This window comes from Sus scrofa, chromosome 10 (assembly GCF_000003025.6).
Source record: "Sus scrofa isolate TJ Tabasco breed Duroc chromosome 10, Sscrofa11.1, whole genome shotgun sequence".
Classification (NCBI taxonomy): Eukaryota; Metazoa; Chordata; class Mammalia; order Artiodactyla; family Suidae; genus Sus; species Sus scrofa.
The window spans coordinates 23,601,524-23,616,364 of record NC_010452.4 but is presented as its reverse complement, the minus strand read 5'-3'; the positions used below and the strand labels follow the sequence as shown (position 1 = coordinate 23,616,364).

The window sequence follows — 14,841 nt, the reverse complement described above, 5'->3', positions numbered from 1 at the left end:
GAGAAGCCTCTCGTGCCGCTGGACTGCTCCCCCGGCCAGCAAACCTCCAAGGACGGCAGTCCTTCCAGCCCAGGCCCCCTGGTCGCCTGGGAACTCTGTTCTGAGGTCACATAATCTGCCCTGAATCAGGGTCACCTTCTTTCTATCAAGTACCAACCCTCAAAGCTTGTGAAGGCTTCTCTGCCAGAACCCTTCCACTGTTAATTCCTCCTGACCTAGTGCCCCCTCCCCCACCCCCGCCTCCCATCATCCCAGCATCACACAGGCATGGCAGCGAGTCAGGCCAGCCTGGGTGCCCTGCTCTCCACCCCCCCCCCGGCCCCAGACAACACCCTTGCCCCTCTGGTTACCCCGCTGCTCCCATCTTGCGTTCCACCCAGGAATCACTCAGCCTCAGGGCAGCCGCCCCAGGAGATGGATCCCATCACAGGCTCACAGATGACTCCACAGGGCATGTGGGGGGGCTGGGCACAGTGGGTGGCGTGGTGGGAGGCTGGAGACCGGGCTCATCTTTGCTCCTGAATGATCGACAGGCAGCTGCCCTTGACCGGCTGGAGAAGGTTTAGCACCTCTTAGCTCTAGCGTTTAATGAGCTGCCCAGGCTCTTAATTGCTTCGTCAGCTTTTTCTGCCAGGGACACTGGTGAGGGGAGAAGACGAGTGGGCCCAGGAACAGCCTGGAGGAGCGGAAGCCAGTCTCCAAGCTGGGGGGAGCCGGGGACATGGGAACACTTGGGAATCTGGGCCAGTCAGGCTCCTGTGTCCAGGGCCCCAGAGATGAGCTGAGAGAGCAGAGGGGAGGGTCAGGGGTGGAAGGAGGCTCGTGTATTTGTGCCATCTTTTTTTTTTTTTTTTCTTTAGGGCCGCACCTGCAGCATAGGGAGGTTCCCGGGCTAGGGGTTGAACTGGAGCTGCAGCTGCTGGCCTATGCCGCAGCCGCAGTAATGCTGCATCAGAGTCGTGTCTGTGACCTACACCATAGCTCATGCAAACGCCAGATGCTTAACCCACTGAGCGAGGCCAGGGATCAAACCCGCGTCTTCATGGATGCTAGTTAGGGTCATTACTGCTGAGCCACAGCGGGAGCTCCTGTACCATCTGTCTTTAATACCCCATCCACAGGCCTTGCTTGTCACCAAGGCCTGGTGGAGCTTGTGCCCCCTGAGAATCCTCAGAGCTGATTGCATCAAAGGCACGGGGCCCTGAAATCAAAAGAGGGGGCCAGTCCCTGGTCACAGGCCAGTGTTGCCCTGGGGCTGGGACTGCGACCATGACGATTGGCCCCAAAGGAGAGGTGCACCAGACTGGTTTCCCAAAGAGGTGAGGGGGTGGCGTGGGTGGAAAAAACTCCAGAACAGGCTGGATGGCACTGCACCCCCACCCTTCCTGCCTGCAGCACCCAACACTCGAAGATGCAGCGGCTTCTCCACACAAGGTGGTCACAGCAGCCTGGACAGCGCCAGCGCCACAACGGCCACCTTGAGAGGGACGAGCCGGGGGTGGGGGGTAGGGGGCATGGAAGGCTGTGATTTGAACTCAAATTCTCATGGGCTTTGACCTGACTTTCTTCAACCTGCATCCCAGGCTGCCCAGCTCTTTGGTGCCCATCTCTGCCCTTCCTGTTCCCTGGGGAAATTGGAACAGTGGGCAGGATGCCATCCGGAAGTGCCGCAAGTTCTGCTTGTTCTTTGGGAGACGGCTCCCGGGCCCGGGGCTACTGCAGAGCCCCAGCCCCAGCCCACGTGTCCCCAGTTGAGGGGGGTGGCAGGTAACTAATCCCGGTGATAACCGGAGGTCTCTAAAACATACGTGAGCTCGGAAACTCCCCTTTCAAAAGGAAACCACTGCAACCTTCCAGAGGGGCAGTTCTCTCTCCTGAGGGCCCTTCAGCCCCCTCCTCACACCTACCCCCCCAACACACACATCCCCCACACACACACACCATGAACACACACACACACACCAGAACACACATACACACCACGAACACACACACACACCACAAAAACACACACACCACAAGCACACACCCCCCTCATCCCCCCCACACACCATGAATACACACACACCATCAACACACACACAGCAGAACACACACACAGCTGAACACACACAGACACCAGGAACACACACACTCACATCCCCCCACACACACCGTGAACACAGACACACACCACGAATACAAACACCATGAACACACACACACACCATGAACACACACACACACCACAAATGCACACACACCATAAACACACATACACACCACAAACGCGCACACACCCACCTCCCCCCACACATACCACAAGCACACACACACCACGAACACAGTACCTCCCTGTTTATCCAGGGGAAACTAAGTCCCAGGAAAACAGGGCCCAGAGGGAGACAGGAAGTCTCGCTTCCAGGCAGAGTCCAGGAAAACATCCCTCCACCACCCCCCTCCCCACACGAAGGCCACTAAGACAAGGTGCCCGCCTCTGTCCAGCCCACGCAGACATGTGCGCAGCCATCAATTCTCGGAAACGAGCGGAAAGGGAAGGCTGATTCTCTCAGCAGAGAAAGGACTGTAAGCAGATGCAGGGGGTAGGGGGGTGGTCCCCAGGAAAGAGAACCGGCGTGGCTCCCTGGACATAACAGAAGCCACTTTCCTAAGCCGTGCTGATCTGAGCTGGGTCTGGCCACCGACCCTGCCTTTGAACGGGTCTCTGTCATACTGATCTCGAGGAACAAAAGAACACCCGCCATCAGGCTGAGGAGTAACAGCAGCATCAGAGGTAAGGACTCTGGCTGGGTTTCCACAGTAAAGATTAGCCGGAAACCCCAACCTCCAGATCAGCTGGGACCTGAGGGAGGTTGGCAACTTTTTGACCCTGGTGACATCAATCCGCTGAAGCGAGGACTCTGTCCCTTCCCAGGCACCTCATGAATATGCATGAGCCCACAGCTTAAAGCCTTCCCCGTCTGGCTGTGGGAGACGGGCTTTGGGCAAGGGCCTGGTGGTCTCACTACTGCTCCCCCCTCCACCCCAGCTCTGGCTTGGTTGTCCTTTGGCTCCACACCCACCACCAAGAGGGGACCCCAGTATTCGGAAAAGAAGACCTCTGTCCCCTCAAACTTCTTGGGCCACTTAAAGAGAATACATTTATTCCCATAATAGTGACAGGAAGGCTCTGGCCAGCGTATGGGTGAGATTCACGTGTTCGTTTGGTCAGAATTTGCTGAGCTGCTGCTGCCTGCCAGCACAGAGCAGGGGCCTCTACCATCAGAGTTCTTACTCTGACTCGCATTCTAGCAGAGGGCCAGGCAAGCATGGGATTGCAGCGAAGCACGATAAAGGCCTGCGCAGGGACTGGCAGGGCTCAATGGTAACACACGGGCCACCTGACCCAACTTCAGGATGAGACAATCCAGGGAGGCTTCCTGGAGAAAGTGGCAGGACAAGCATGTTAAAGCGAAGCAAAGACAAAGGAAGAGTGTTTCAGGGAGAGGGAACAGCACGTGCAGAGGCCTCAGGGTAGAAAAGACACAGGTGGAGTTCCTGTCGTGGCTCCATGATAACAAACCTGAGGAAGTTCCATGAGGACACGGGTTCAATCCCTGACCTTGCTCAGGGAGTTAAGGATCCACTGCTGCTGTGAGCTGTGGTGTAGGCTGCAGACGGGGCTCTGATCCCTTGCTGCTGTGGCTGTGGTGTAGGCCTGAAGCTGTAGCTCCAATTGGACCCCTAGGCTGGGAACCTCCATGTGCCGCAAGTGCGGCCCTAAAAAGCAAAAAAAGAAAGAAAGAAAGAAAGAAAGAAAGAAAGAAAGAAGGAAAGGAAGAAAGAAAGAAGGAAAGAAAGAAAGAAAGAAAGAAAGAAAGAAAGAAAGAAAGAAAGAAAGGAAGGAAGGAAGGAAGGAAGGAAGGAAGGAAGGAAGGAAGGAAGAAAGGAAGGAAGAAAGAAAGAAAAAGAAAAAAGAAAGAGAGGGGTGCCCCGAAAGAAATGACGGAATTCTGTCTGAGAGGATTCCTCCCCAGCAGAGACTTCCAAACAGGGAGCTCCCCACCAGCCACACGACCTCAGGGCACTGGCTTTGGGTTTTCTTCCAAGGGCATCAGCGGGAGATGAGACCTCAGTCACTGCTAAGGCTGGGGGCCTCCTGCCTCAGGGGAGGGCCGTCTGCACAGGTCACAAGGACTCTTGACAGCAGTCAGGGCCCCATTCCAGGTATTTCCAGGACCATAGCCGTACCCTTGGTCAGTGCTCCCCAGGGACCTCCGTCCACTCAGGATCTCCTCCCTATCTCTGGGGTGGGCGGGCTGGTGCCCAGCTGTGCAGGCCCAGGGTATGCCTTGGCCAGCTGCCCACTGCCCCAGCCCTCTGCCCCACCCAGACCGTACCCCTAAACCTCCTTCTAGCCCAAGTCTGCAATGATGGCTCCAGGCCAAACCTGGTGCAGTCTATTATCGTAAACAACATTTTATTTATTTATTTTGTGTTTTTTTGTCTTTTCTAGGGCTGCTCCTGCAGCATATGGAGGTTCCCAAGCCAGGGGTCTAATCGGAGCTGTAGCTGCCAGCCTACGCCAGAGCCACAGCAACGCAGGATCCGAGCTGCGTCTGCAACCTCCACCACAGCCACAGCAACGCCAGATCCGAGGTGCATCTGTGACCTATGCCACAGCTCACGGCCACGCCGGATCCTTAACCCACTGAGCGAGGCCAGGGATCGAACCCTCAACCTCATGGTTCCTAGTTGGATTTGTTAACCACTGAGCCACGATGGGAACATTTTATTGGAAACAGCCAAGCCCTTTCCCTTTCATGTCATCTATGGCGGTTTGTGTGTGACAACAGCCGAATTGAGTGGCTGGGATGGAACTTGTGTGGCCTGCATAAAACTGCCCCTACCTGGCTCTCTGCAGACCCCTGGGCTAGATGAGCAGAATACTTTAAACCCATGGTTGGTCAGTGGGTGGAGGTTCTGGCCTTTTCGCTGCTCTGGCTCAGGTCGCCGCCGTGGCTCAGACTGGATCCTTGGCCTGGGAAATTCCGCATGCTGCTGGCGAGGCCAAAGAAGGAATAACTAACCATCTAACTAACTAACTAACTAACTAATCCCTGTATGTACCCCAAATTCCTGGAAATCCCGTCTCACCTGGCCGTGGCCTCATAACTTTGTCAAGGATGACATGTGTTGACACAGAGCATGAGGAATCTCCTTGGATGTGGATTTTTTGTGTTTGTTTTTTGCTTTTTAGGTCCGCCCCCACGGCATATGGAGGTTCCCAGGTTAGGGGTCGAATTGGAGCTGTACCTGCCGCCTACGCCAGAGCCACAGCAACGTGGGATCCAAGCTGCATCTGGAACCTACCCCACAGCTCACAGCAACACTGGATCCTTAACCCACTGAGCGAGGCCAGGGATCGAACCTGAAACCTCATGGTTCTTAGTCAGATTCGTTTCCACCGCGCCACAATGGGAACTCCCCAGGATGGAGATTTTTAAGAAGAGCTTCGGGAGGGCAGGGAGGGGGACGTGTCCTCTGAGAGGAGGCGGTGGGCTTCTGAACCGTCGGCCCTCGGTGGGGCGGAGGCCAGATACCAGGGCTAACCTGGAGGGACTGACCACCACACGTGAAGACAGCAGCTGTGAAGTGGGGGAGGGAAGCAGAAGGGCTGGGTCAGGGGAGGCCAGGCTGCGGGCGGGCGCGGGGAGAGGGTTCTGCGCTCGGCCCTTGCGAGGGTGAAATGGAGAGGCCTGTCAAGCGATCCTCTTCCCTGGCGGCCGCCTTGTCCATCAGCACCCCTAATCTCATAGGGGTTTGCACGCTCCTCCGCTGGCCCCACAACGACAGCTGACATCCATCGGTGGCCTGGACCAGCCTGGGGATGGTGCAGACAGAAAGCAAATGAGATCAGAGAGCAGGGAATTCTCCAGGGAGCGTGAGGCTGTCACAGGTATGGAGGGCTCCCGAGGGCTCCCGAGGTCACCCAGACCTGCACTCTCCAGGGAGGGCTGCGCGCACCGGCTGGAGGGGCCCTTGGGGCGAGGCCTGAGCCTGTCAGCACCTGCTGGCAGCTTCTCCAAGCCCATCCTCTCTGGGTGGTTGAAGCAGGGGCCCCTGGAGCCGGACAGCCTGGGTGTGAAACCCAGCTCTGCCACTTCCTTGCTCTGGGACTTTGATCAAATCATTGAAGCTCTCTCCGCCTCGGTGTCCACGCTTGCAAAATGAGGATAAGGTCACACCTGCTCTGCAGGATCGTTGGGAATTGTGAGATGATATTTGAAGAATGCAGAGCAGAGTGGCTGGCGAGGCAAAATCCATGCATGCGGGGGCTGGAGATACAAGTGTTGCAATCCTTTCCCCTAATTTATGTCCACTTGCACTTATTTTAGATTCCAGCATTAAAAAGAAGCAGTTGGCACAAAACAGCAGATACACCCTCTGATTTAGACCTTCAGGGGCCATGGTGGCTCCGTGTTTGGCTGTAGGGCCAACTGGGTAGAACATTCGGGGAACAGGTGGGCTGGCCTTCCCACCCCCTCTGCACTGAGCTGCCTAGGACTCTGGCTAGAGGCCCGGAAGACTGGTCCATCTGAGTCCTGGTCTCAACCCTAATATGCCCAAGAGGGTCCAGAGTTTCCAATCAGGCCTTTTGGATGTCTGGGGCTCAGAGCAGAGTGGGCCCGGAGGCCTTGGGAAGAGATGCTGACACCTGAAGCCCACCTAGCAGAGCCTTGGGGTCCCTTCACATTCCCTGCCCCCCCCCCCCAGCACCGTTCAGGGAAGAACCTGGCCCGCACTGAGTGGCCGCTTCTCCTGCCTTGAGGTATCTGCCATCGGATCAGCAGCTGAAACCCCCAGAACCTCTCCCTCCCTCTCTCCTGATGGTGGGCAAAGCCTCCCTCATGCCAGGCTCCTTGGTACCGAGTATGTCCTGAATGTGCCAGGCACGGCACTTGGGGCGGGGGGAACCCTGCTGCAAAGAGGGAGAGATGTTATGGGTGCTGATGTCCTCACATTAGGCACTTGTCCCCTGCCTCCCTCCTGGGACTGGTTTTCAGCCTGGGGTGGGGGGGTGACTGCAGGAGGACGCCTGTGTCCTCCTGTTGTGGCGGGCCAGCCAGCTGCAGTTGGCTGTGATGGATGGCCTCTATTAACAGCAGGCTGTAAACTGATCGAGCCCTCGGTGCCACGTGGCTCTCACCCTGCTGAATCCCACACCCAGGGACACTCCAGCCCCGAAGCTTCCTGTCCCTCAGCACGAGGACAGAGGGTCAGAGAATGCCTCCACCTGAGGAGTTGAAAGCACTTTGGAAGCAGGAAACAACCCCACGACCACCTCTGGGTAGAAGGGCCCAAACCCTGGAAACTGGCTTCTCCTAGGGGGTGGAGGCGGGAGGGGGCAAGCTGGGCAGGGAAGACAGGCCAGAGCTGTGTGCCCTCAGGCAGGTCACATGCCCTATCTGGGCCTCAGTCTCCTGCTGTGTCCAGGGGCCTCCTGCTCTAATGTGACTCACCCAGGGCTCTGACCACAGGGACAATTTACAGAGTCACCCTCCCTGCCCTCCTGCCGGGACTTCCTCCCTGAGGATCCCTGCAAATAAGAAGCCCTCTGTGAGCTAGCTGCCACCGGCCTCACCTCCCACCTCCTCTAACCAGTTAGGCTGGTTTCCTTCAAGTCCAGTTATAGACTTTTGGTGGCTGCACCCAAGGCATACAGAAGTTCCTTGGCCAGGGGGCAAACCCACACCATAGCAGCGACCTGAGCCACAGCAGCAACCTGAGCTTCTGCAGTGACAATGCTGGATCCTTAACCCACTGGGCTGCTAGGGAACTCCCAGAATTTTGAAAAAGGAAATTAGCTGGCGTGCCAGAGAAGGGTGTGAGATTCCTGGGCAGGAAAAACCTCTCCCCTCCTGAGGTTTTTTTCCATGTTCCAACATTCTGTGGAATCTCTTTTACCTTAAAAGGCAGTGAGATGCATTGGGTTTGGTTCCACCCATTGAACAGGTGAGAAAACTGAGTCCAGAGAGTGGCTGTGATCTGGAGCCAGTGGATGCTCCGAGATCAGAGTCAGAACCCCTGGCGCCCCTCGCCCTCCGCCAGGTTCTGTCCCACAGGCCCCCACCCTGGGAACATGAGCCCAAATCCTCTAAAATCTCTGATCCCGCCACTATGAGAGGAACTTGAGGTGTGTATGGAACAGTGAGTATCTCATGTGAAGTGATTACGTGTAAAAGCAGAGGATTAGTGTCGCTGTGCCACCGTGTTCCCTGGGATGGGCAGGATCCACCGGAACGGTGACCTCAGGGCCCAGTAAGTCAGGCTGGCGCCAGTCTGTGGCCAGTGCCCCCTGCTGTGCCCAGCTAGCTTTCCGACTTGAGTGTCTGTTTCTAGCAGCTGGCGGGCAGGGAGCCAGGGCTGGAGCCTGGGACCCCCACTGGACCATGCAAGCTCCCTGCCAGTGCTCCAGCATTTGGGGGAGACCCCCAGCCCCTAGATTTCTTCTCTGAGCCAACCAGACCCAGGCCCCGCCTGGCGGGGAGGGCCTGGGGATGCGCCACCGCCGCAGGGCAGGGCCCAGGATTTGTCACATTTTTCCCAGGTTAATTACCTCGGGATGGAATCGGAGCTGAGCCCGTCTGGGCACAACAATCTCAGTTTTTCTCAGGTGACAGCTGCTGGCCCCGGAAAGAACTGTCCTTATTCTGGGGACGCCACCTCCTCAGGGGACCCCAGCTGTGCAGGGCGGAGCCTCCCAGGCGGCGCATGGGGATTGGACGTGAGGGTGCGCGGGGCCCATGGGCGGGGCGGGACCCAGGCCTGAAAGGCGTCCCCTCGGGCGGCCCGCCCCGCTTAGCCCTGAGCGCTGCCCTTGCCCTTTGCGTCTGCAAGGGGTAAATATGTAACCTTTCCATTTTTGCCCCGGCTTAAAGGCTCGGTGTCCAGCACAGCACTGGACACTCAGCAGGCACCTGACACCGCTGAGGATGGTGAGGCCACCGGCCCGTCTGTCTCCCAGGGGAGTCATGTTCCCAGGCTCCTTGGCACCCTCCCCCCCTCCCCCGAAAGTGAGGACGTGTCACATGTGCTGCTGGTGAAAACTCAGGCATCCAGATGGATGCATTTTTCACTTGCAAAGATAAGCCAGAACAGATTGAGGATTATTCCTGATGAAATATATCAAATACTCACCCCCGGATCTCAGCGGGAGAGAAGAGGGTGGCATCCGTGGGGGACACGTGATTGTCCCTTCCCGGGCTATGGCTTCTTTTTTTTTTTTTTTCCTTTCAGCCACCCCAGCGGCACATGGAAGTTCCTGGACCAGAGATCGAATCCGAGCTGGAGCTGTGACCTCTGCCACCCCTGTGGCAACACCAGATCACTAATCCATTGCTCCAGCCGGGGGATCGAACCAGCGCCTCTGCAGAGAGGTAAGCTGGATCATGAACCCACTGCACCACAGCAGGAACTCACTCCATCAGGTTATGGCTTCTGATTTCAATTTGGTGGCTGACCTTGGGCTGACCTTTCTTGCCAAGGGGCAGACATGAGAGTTGGTTGATTGAGGAACTGAGTCCCTCTTCGTGGCCCAAGGACAAGGGGAGCCCACCAGCTGCCAGTTCACCCCGCGGCCTGCCATGGGGGTGCTCTAGCTTTTGCCCTCTTACGCCTGTTCTTCAGCCATCTCTCAGATTTGATGGAGTCCCCCTCTGAAGATTGCGCCTATTCCCCCCCCTGCAAATGCACCTCTGTAATCCGACTCGATCTTATGTGACAGGCCTGGGGCAAGGACACAGGTCATCTGGAAGCCTCATACCCTGATGGGGGGGAAATTGACACATCCAATTTGTCGAAGTGGTAATATTTTTTTATTTTTATTTAATTTTTTTATTTTGCCTGCACTTGCGGCAAATGGAAGTTTCCGGGCATATGGAGTTCCCGTTGTGGCTCAGTGGTTAACAAACCCGATGAGTATCCATGAGCACGTGGGTTTCGATCCCTGGCCTTGCTCAGTGGGTTAAGGATCCGGCATTGCCGAGGGGCTGTGGTGGAGGTCTCAGAGTCAGCTTGGATCTGGTGTTGCTGTGGCTGCGGTGTAGGCCGTCAGCTACAGCTCCGATTCGACCCCTAGCCTGGGAACCTCCATATGCCATAGGTGCAGCCCTAACCCCGCCCCCCAAAAAAGACGAAAAAAGAAAAGACCCCCTGCGCACATGAAAGCTGCAACCCCAGCACAGCTGAAGCAACTCCAGATCCTCTAACCACGCCCAGCAGATCCTCTAACCACGCCCAGCAGATCCTCTAACCACGCCCAGAAGGCGATTGGACACCTCCCCCCACCCCGCCCCGCAGGAACTCCAAGCTGGAAGGAAGAATGGACTGAAGTTAAATGTGTGAAGTCTCCACAGCCCAGCAGCTCCACTCCCAGGCCCTTGACCAGGATAGAGGAGAGCACCGGTCCCCTGAGACTTCTGCCGTCATTTCGGCTCTGCTCCCGACAGCCCCCATCAGGAAACACCCCAAATTCTCACCTACAACAGAATGGATAGGCAAATTGTGGAATATTCTATGATGCAATGCTATTTGGCAACGCAAGTGAATGAAGTAAAAAGAATTCCTTGAGTTCCTGTCATGGCTCAGTGGTTAAGGAATCCGACTGGGAACCATGGGGTTTCAGATTCCATCCCTGGCCTTGCTTGGTGGGTTGGGGATCCCGCGTTGCCCTGAGCTGTGGTATAGGTCACAGATGCGGCTCGGATCCTGCGTTCCTGGGGCTGTGGCGTAGGCCGGCGGCTACAGCTCGGATTGGTGCAGCCCTTTTCGAAATGACAAAAAAAAAAGAATTCCCTTCAGCAGAAACTACAGGCTGTGTCTGAGGGTCTGCTCCCTCCTTGCGTGTCTGCCGTGAGCATCACACACGTGGCCCCTATGGCAGGCCTGTCCCTCCCTCCATCTCTAAGGTACACATACAACTTTATGAAAAAGGCCTTTTGAGAAGTGTGGCAGACCTCAGGCCGATCAGGACTTCCGTCTTTCCTAAATATTATAGTGGTAGTAATGACTACATGTATTTTCTCTCAAGAAGTGATCAAATGTGACCCATGTTTATTAAAAGAAAAAAAATTAAACAAGAAAATTTACTTTTAGAGTTCCTGCTGTGGCACATGGGTTAAGGATCCAACTACGGTGACTCATTGGGTTAAGAACTCGACGTGGTCTCCTTGAGGATACAGGGTCGACCCCTGGCCTCGCTCAGTGGGTTAAGGATCCGGCGTTGCCTTGATCGGCTCTTAACGTGAGCTTCCCAGGTATGTGAGTTAATATAGTCCTCTTGTTTTACGTTAAGCCTTGTGAAATTGTCATTTTTGTTTGTTTGTTTGTCTTTTTGCCATTTCTTGGGCCGCTCCCATGGCATAGGAGGTTCCCAGGCTAGGGGTTGAATCGGAGCTGTAGCCACCAGCCTACACCAGAGACACAGCAATGAGGGATCCAAGCTGCGTCTGCAACCTACACCACAGCTCACAGCAACGCCGGATCCTTAAACCACTGAGCAAGGCCAGGGATCGAACCCGCAACCTCACAGTTCCTAGTTGGATTCGTTAACCACTGCACCACGATGGGAACTCCGAAACTGTCATTCTTTAGGCCCAAAGCAGTCATATATTGGCCACTTTATATGGTGTAGCTTACTAATTTAAGCACATTTGAGTTACGTTTCTAATATATATTTTGTTAGCATCTTGACTAATTCAAGTGGGCTTTTTTTTAAAAAAAATGAAGCTTTCTGTTTGGAGATAAGTAGATTCCTGTGTCCTGTGTCATTATAAGAAATAATACACAGAGACCCCCTACACTTATTATGCAGTTTCCCACATTGCTAGCATCTTATGAAACAATACACTATCACACCCGAGATGCTAGCCTGGGAGTTCCCGTCATGGCTCAGCGGAAACGAATCTGACTAGCAGCCATGAGGACGCAGGTTCGATCCCTGGCCTCGCTCAGTGGGTTAAGGATCCAGTGTTGCCCTGAGCTGTGCGGTAGGTCGCAGACCTGGCTCAGATCTCCTGTTGCTGTGGCTGTGGTGTCGGCCGGCAGCAGCAGCTCTGAATGGACCCTCTAGCCTGGGAACTTCCCTATGCTGCAGGTATGGCCCTAAAAAGACCAAAAACAGACAAACAAACAAAAAAAGATGTTAACCTTAATGCATTGATACCGAAATTGTCACGGAACATTTTCATCCCTGGAAGGACCCCTCAGGTTGCCTCCTACCGACACGCCCTCCTTAATACCTGGAAATCACCAATCCCTTCTCCATTTCTTTCTTTTCTTCTTCTTTTTTTTTTTTTTTTTTTTTTTTTTTGGTCTTTTTTGTGCTATTTCTTGGGCTGCTCCTGCGGCATATGGAGGTTCCCAGGTTAGGGGTCCAATCAAGCTGTAGCCACTGGCCTAGCCAGAGCCACAGCAACGCGGGATCCGAGCCACGTCTGCAACCTACACCGCAGCTCACAGCAATGCCGGATCCTTAACCCACTGAGCAAGGGCAGGGACCGAACCCGCAACCTCATGGTTCCTAGTCGGATTCGTTAACCACTGCGCCACGACGGGAACTCCCCTTCTCCATTTCTATAATTTGGCCATTTCAAGAGTGTTCTGTAAATGGAACCACACAGGATGCAACCCTTCAGGGGTGGCTTGTCAAGTTCAAGGTAATGGCTGGGGATCTCATGCACCTTTCCACGGACTTGTCTGCCATCTGTACACCCAGCTCAGAGTGATCTGTCTCCTTCCCTTCTGCCCATCTTCTAACTGGATTTTTCTTTTCTTTTTTTTTTTTTTTTTTTTTTTTTTGTACTCTGAGGCTTGGAAGTTCTTGATAGATTCCAGATACTAGTCCTTTGTTGGAGAAGTGATTTGCACATCGTTCCCTGAACAGAATCTTTAGCAGAGCATACGTTCTCATTTTGATGAAGTCCAGTTTCATCATTTTTTTCTTTTTCTTGTTGGTCTTTTTAGGGCCGCACCCGAGGCATATGGAGGTTCCCAGGCTAGGGGTCGAATCGGAGCTACAGCTGCTGGCCGACACCACAGCCACAGCACACAGGATCCAAGCATCATCTGTGATCTACCCCACAGCTCATGGCAACACTGGATCCTTAAGCTACTGAGCGAGGCCAGGGATGGAACCCCCGTCCTCATGGATGCTAGACAGGTTTGATAACCCCTGAGCCATGATGGGAACTCCCATCATTTTTTCTTTGACATATTCTGCCTTTGGGGCCAAGCTTCTGAGTGCTTTTTTTAGCCCTAGAGTCTAATAGTTTTTCTTGTAACTTTTGTTTTTCTAAAATAGTGTCGTTTTGGAGTTCCTTTTGTGGCTCAGTGGGTTAAGAACCTGACTAGTATCCCTGGCCTCGATCAGTGGGTTAAGGATCCAGCGTTGCTAGAACCTGTAGTGTAGGTCATTGATGCGGATTGGATGGGGTGATGCTGTGGATGTGGTGTAGGCTGGTGGCTATAGCTCTGATTCGACTCCTAGCCTGGGAACTTCCATATGCCGCGGGTACAGCCCTGAAAAAATAAAAAATAAATAAAGACTCGTCTCATTAGACTGGGCCCACCCAGAAAACCCAGAATCCTCTCACCATCCCAACGGCTTGCACTGAATCACTTCTGCAGAAGTCCTTTTTGCCACTTAAGGTGACACATTCACAGGTTCCAGGTTTAGGATAAGCACATGCAGGGGGGTTGGGAAGATGACACATTATTCTGCCCCACACTGTCCCAGCTCAGGTAGCCCCCTCATTTCTTTTTCTTTTTCTTTTTCTTTTTTTCTTTTTTTTTTTTTTTTTCTTTTTATGGCCACACCTGTGGCACATGAAGTTCCTGGGCTGCAGGTCGAATCTGAAGCTGCATCAGCTACACAGCTTGTGACAACACCGGATCTTTAACCCACTGAGAGAGGTCAGGGATGGAACCCACATCCTCACAGACACTATGTCAGGTTCTTAACCTTCTGAACCCCAAGGGAAACTCCAGCCTCCACAACCCTCAAGGCGTTCTCTCTACCACCTGGGCTGCCCTCGCCCTCGGTCTGGGTTTCCTATGGGCTTCCCCTTCGAAGTTTCTAGCACCCTGCATTGTCACTGCTTGTTGATGTGCCATTTTCCTGTGATAACTTCAAGTTTCACAACAGCAGGGACAGAGTCTGTCTTGTCCACCAATACGTCCTAGCAATTAGCACAGTGTGGGGTGCAGAGGGCCCCCAAAACATTTTAGTGAGGAAACTCCTCTATGACGCATCAGTGTATTCGATTCCATTTTGGCCACGTGTCTTCTCTATAAGACACCTCGTGAAAGCAGGGTTCCCATGTGGCTTGTTTACTGTGGGCCCCTGGGAGCATCTGGACAGCACCCACTTGTGGAACTGGATTGAATAAAGAGGTTCAGACTCATCTCAATGGCACACCTCTTAAACACAGGGCATATGGAGCAGGTGTGGGAACAAGGAGCCCTGGGACAGGTAGGGCTACTTGGGAAAAGTATCTGGAAGAGAAGTGCTTGGGGCACAGATTGGAAAGAATGCAGGCTGAAAGGGTGACAACATCCTGCCAGAGGACTGGAGGAGCAAAGCCAAATGCGGGGGATGCAGAGATGGGGCAGAGATGGCAGCCAGGTCTCAGGTGCCGGGCCGAGGTGTCCAGAGTTGATGGGACAGGGCGCTCCCAGGGTTAGAGAGCAGTGATCGACCACGTGCTGAAGACAGAATTGGAAGACGGGGATGGAAGCAGAGGACAGTGGAGTTCAGGATGCTGGCAGGGTGATGACCGCTGTCTCTGGGGGTCACTGGGA

The 14,841-nt window shown here is 54.4% G+C and overlaps 1 long non-coding RNA gene across 2 annotated transcripts; it reads left to right on the top strand.

Annotated features, from left to right (window-relative positions):
• Window positions 2,534-14,444, top strand: LOC106507904. 2 transcript variants are annotated; one of them, XR_001304268.2, is made up of 5 exons: window positions 2,534-2,773; window positions 5,799-5,938; window positions 9,280-9,419; window positions 11,137-11,297; window positions 13,873-14,444. It is a non-coding gene; the product is annotated as an uncharacterized LOC106507904 (long non-coding RNA). The 2 variants fall into 2 exon arrangements; XR_001304267.2 differs by lacking the exons at window positions 11,137-11,297; window positions 13,873-14,444 and adding an exon at window positions 10,342-10,609.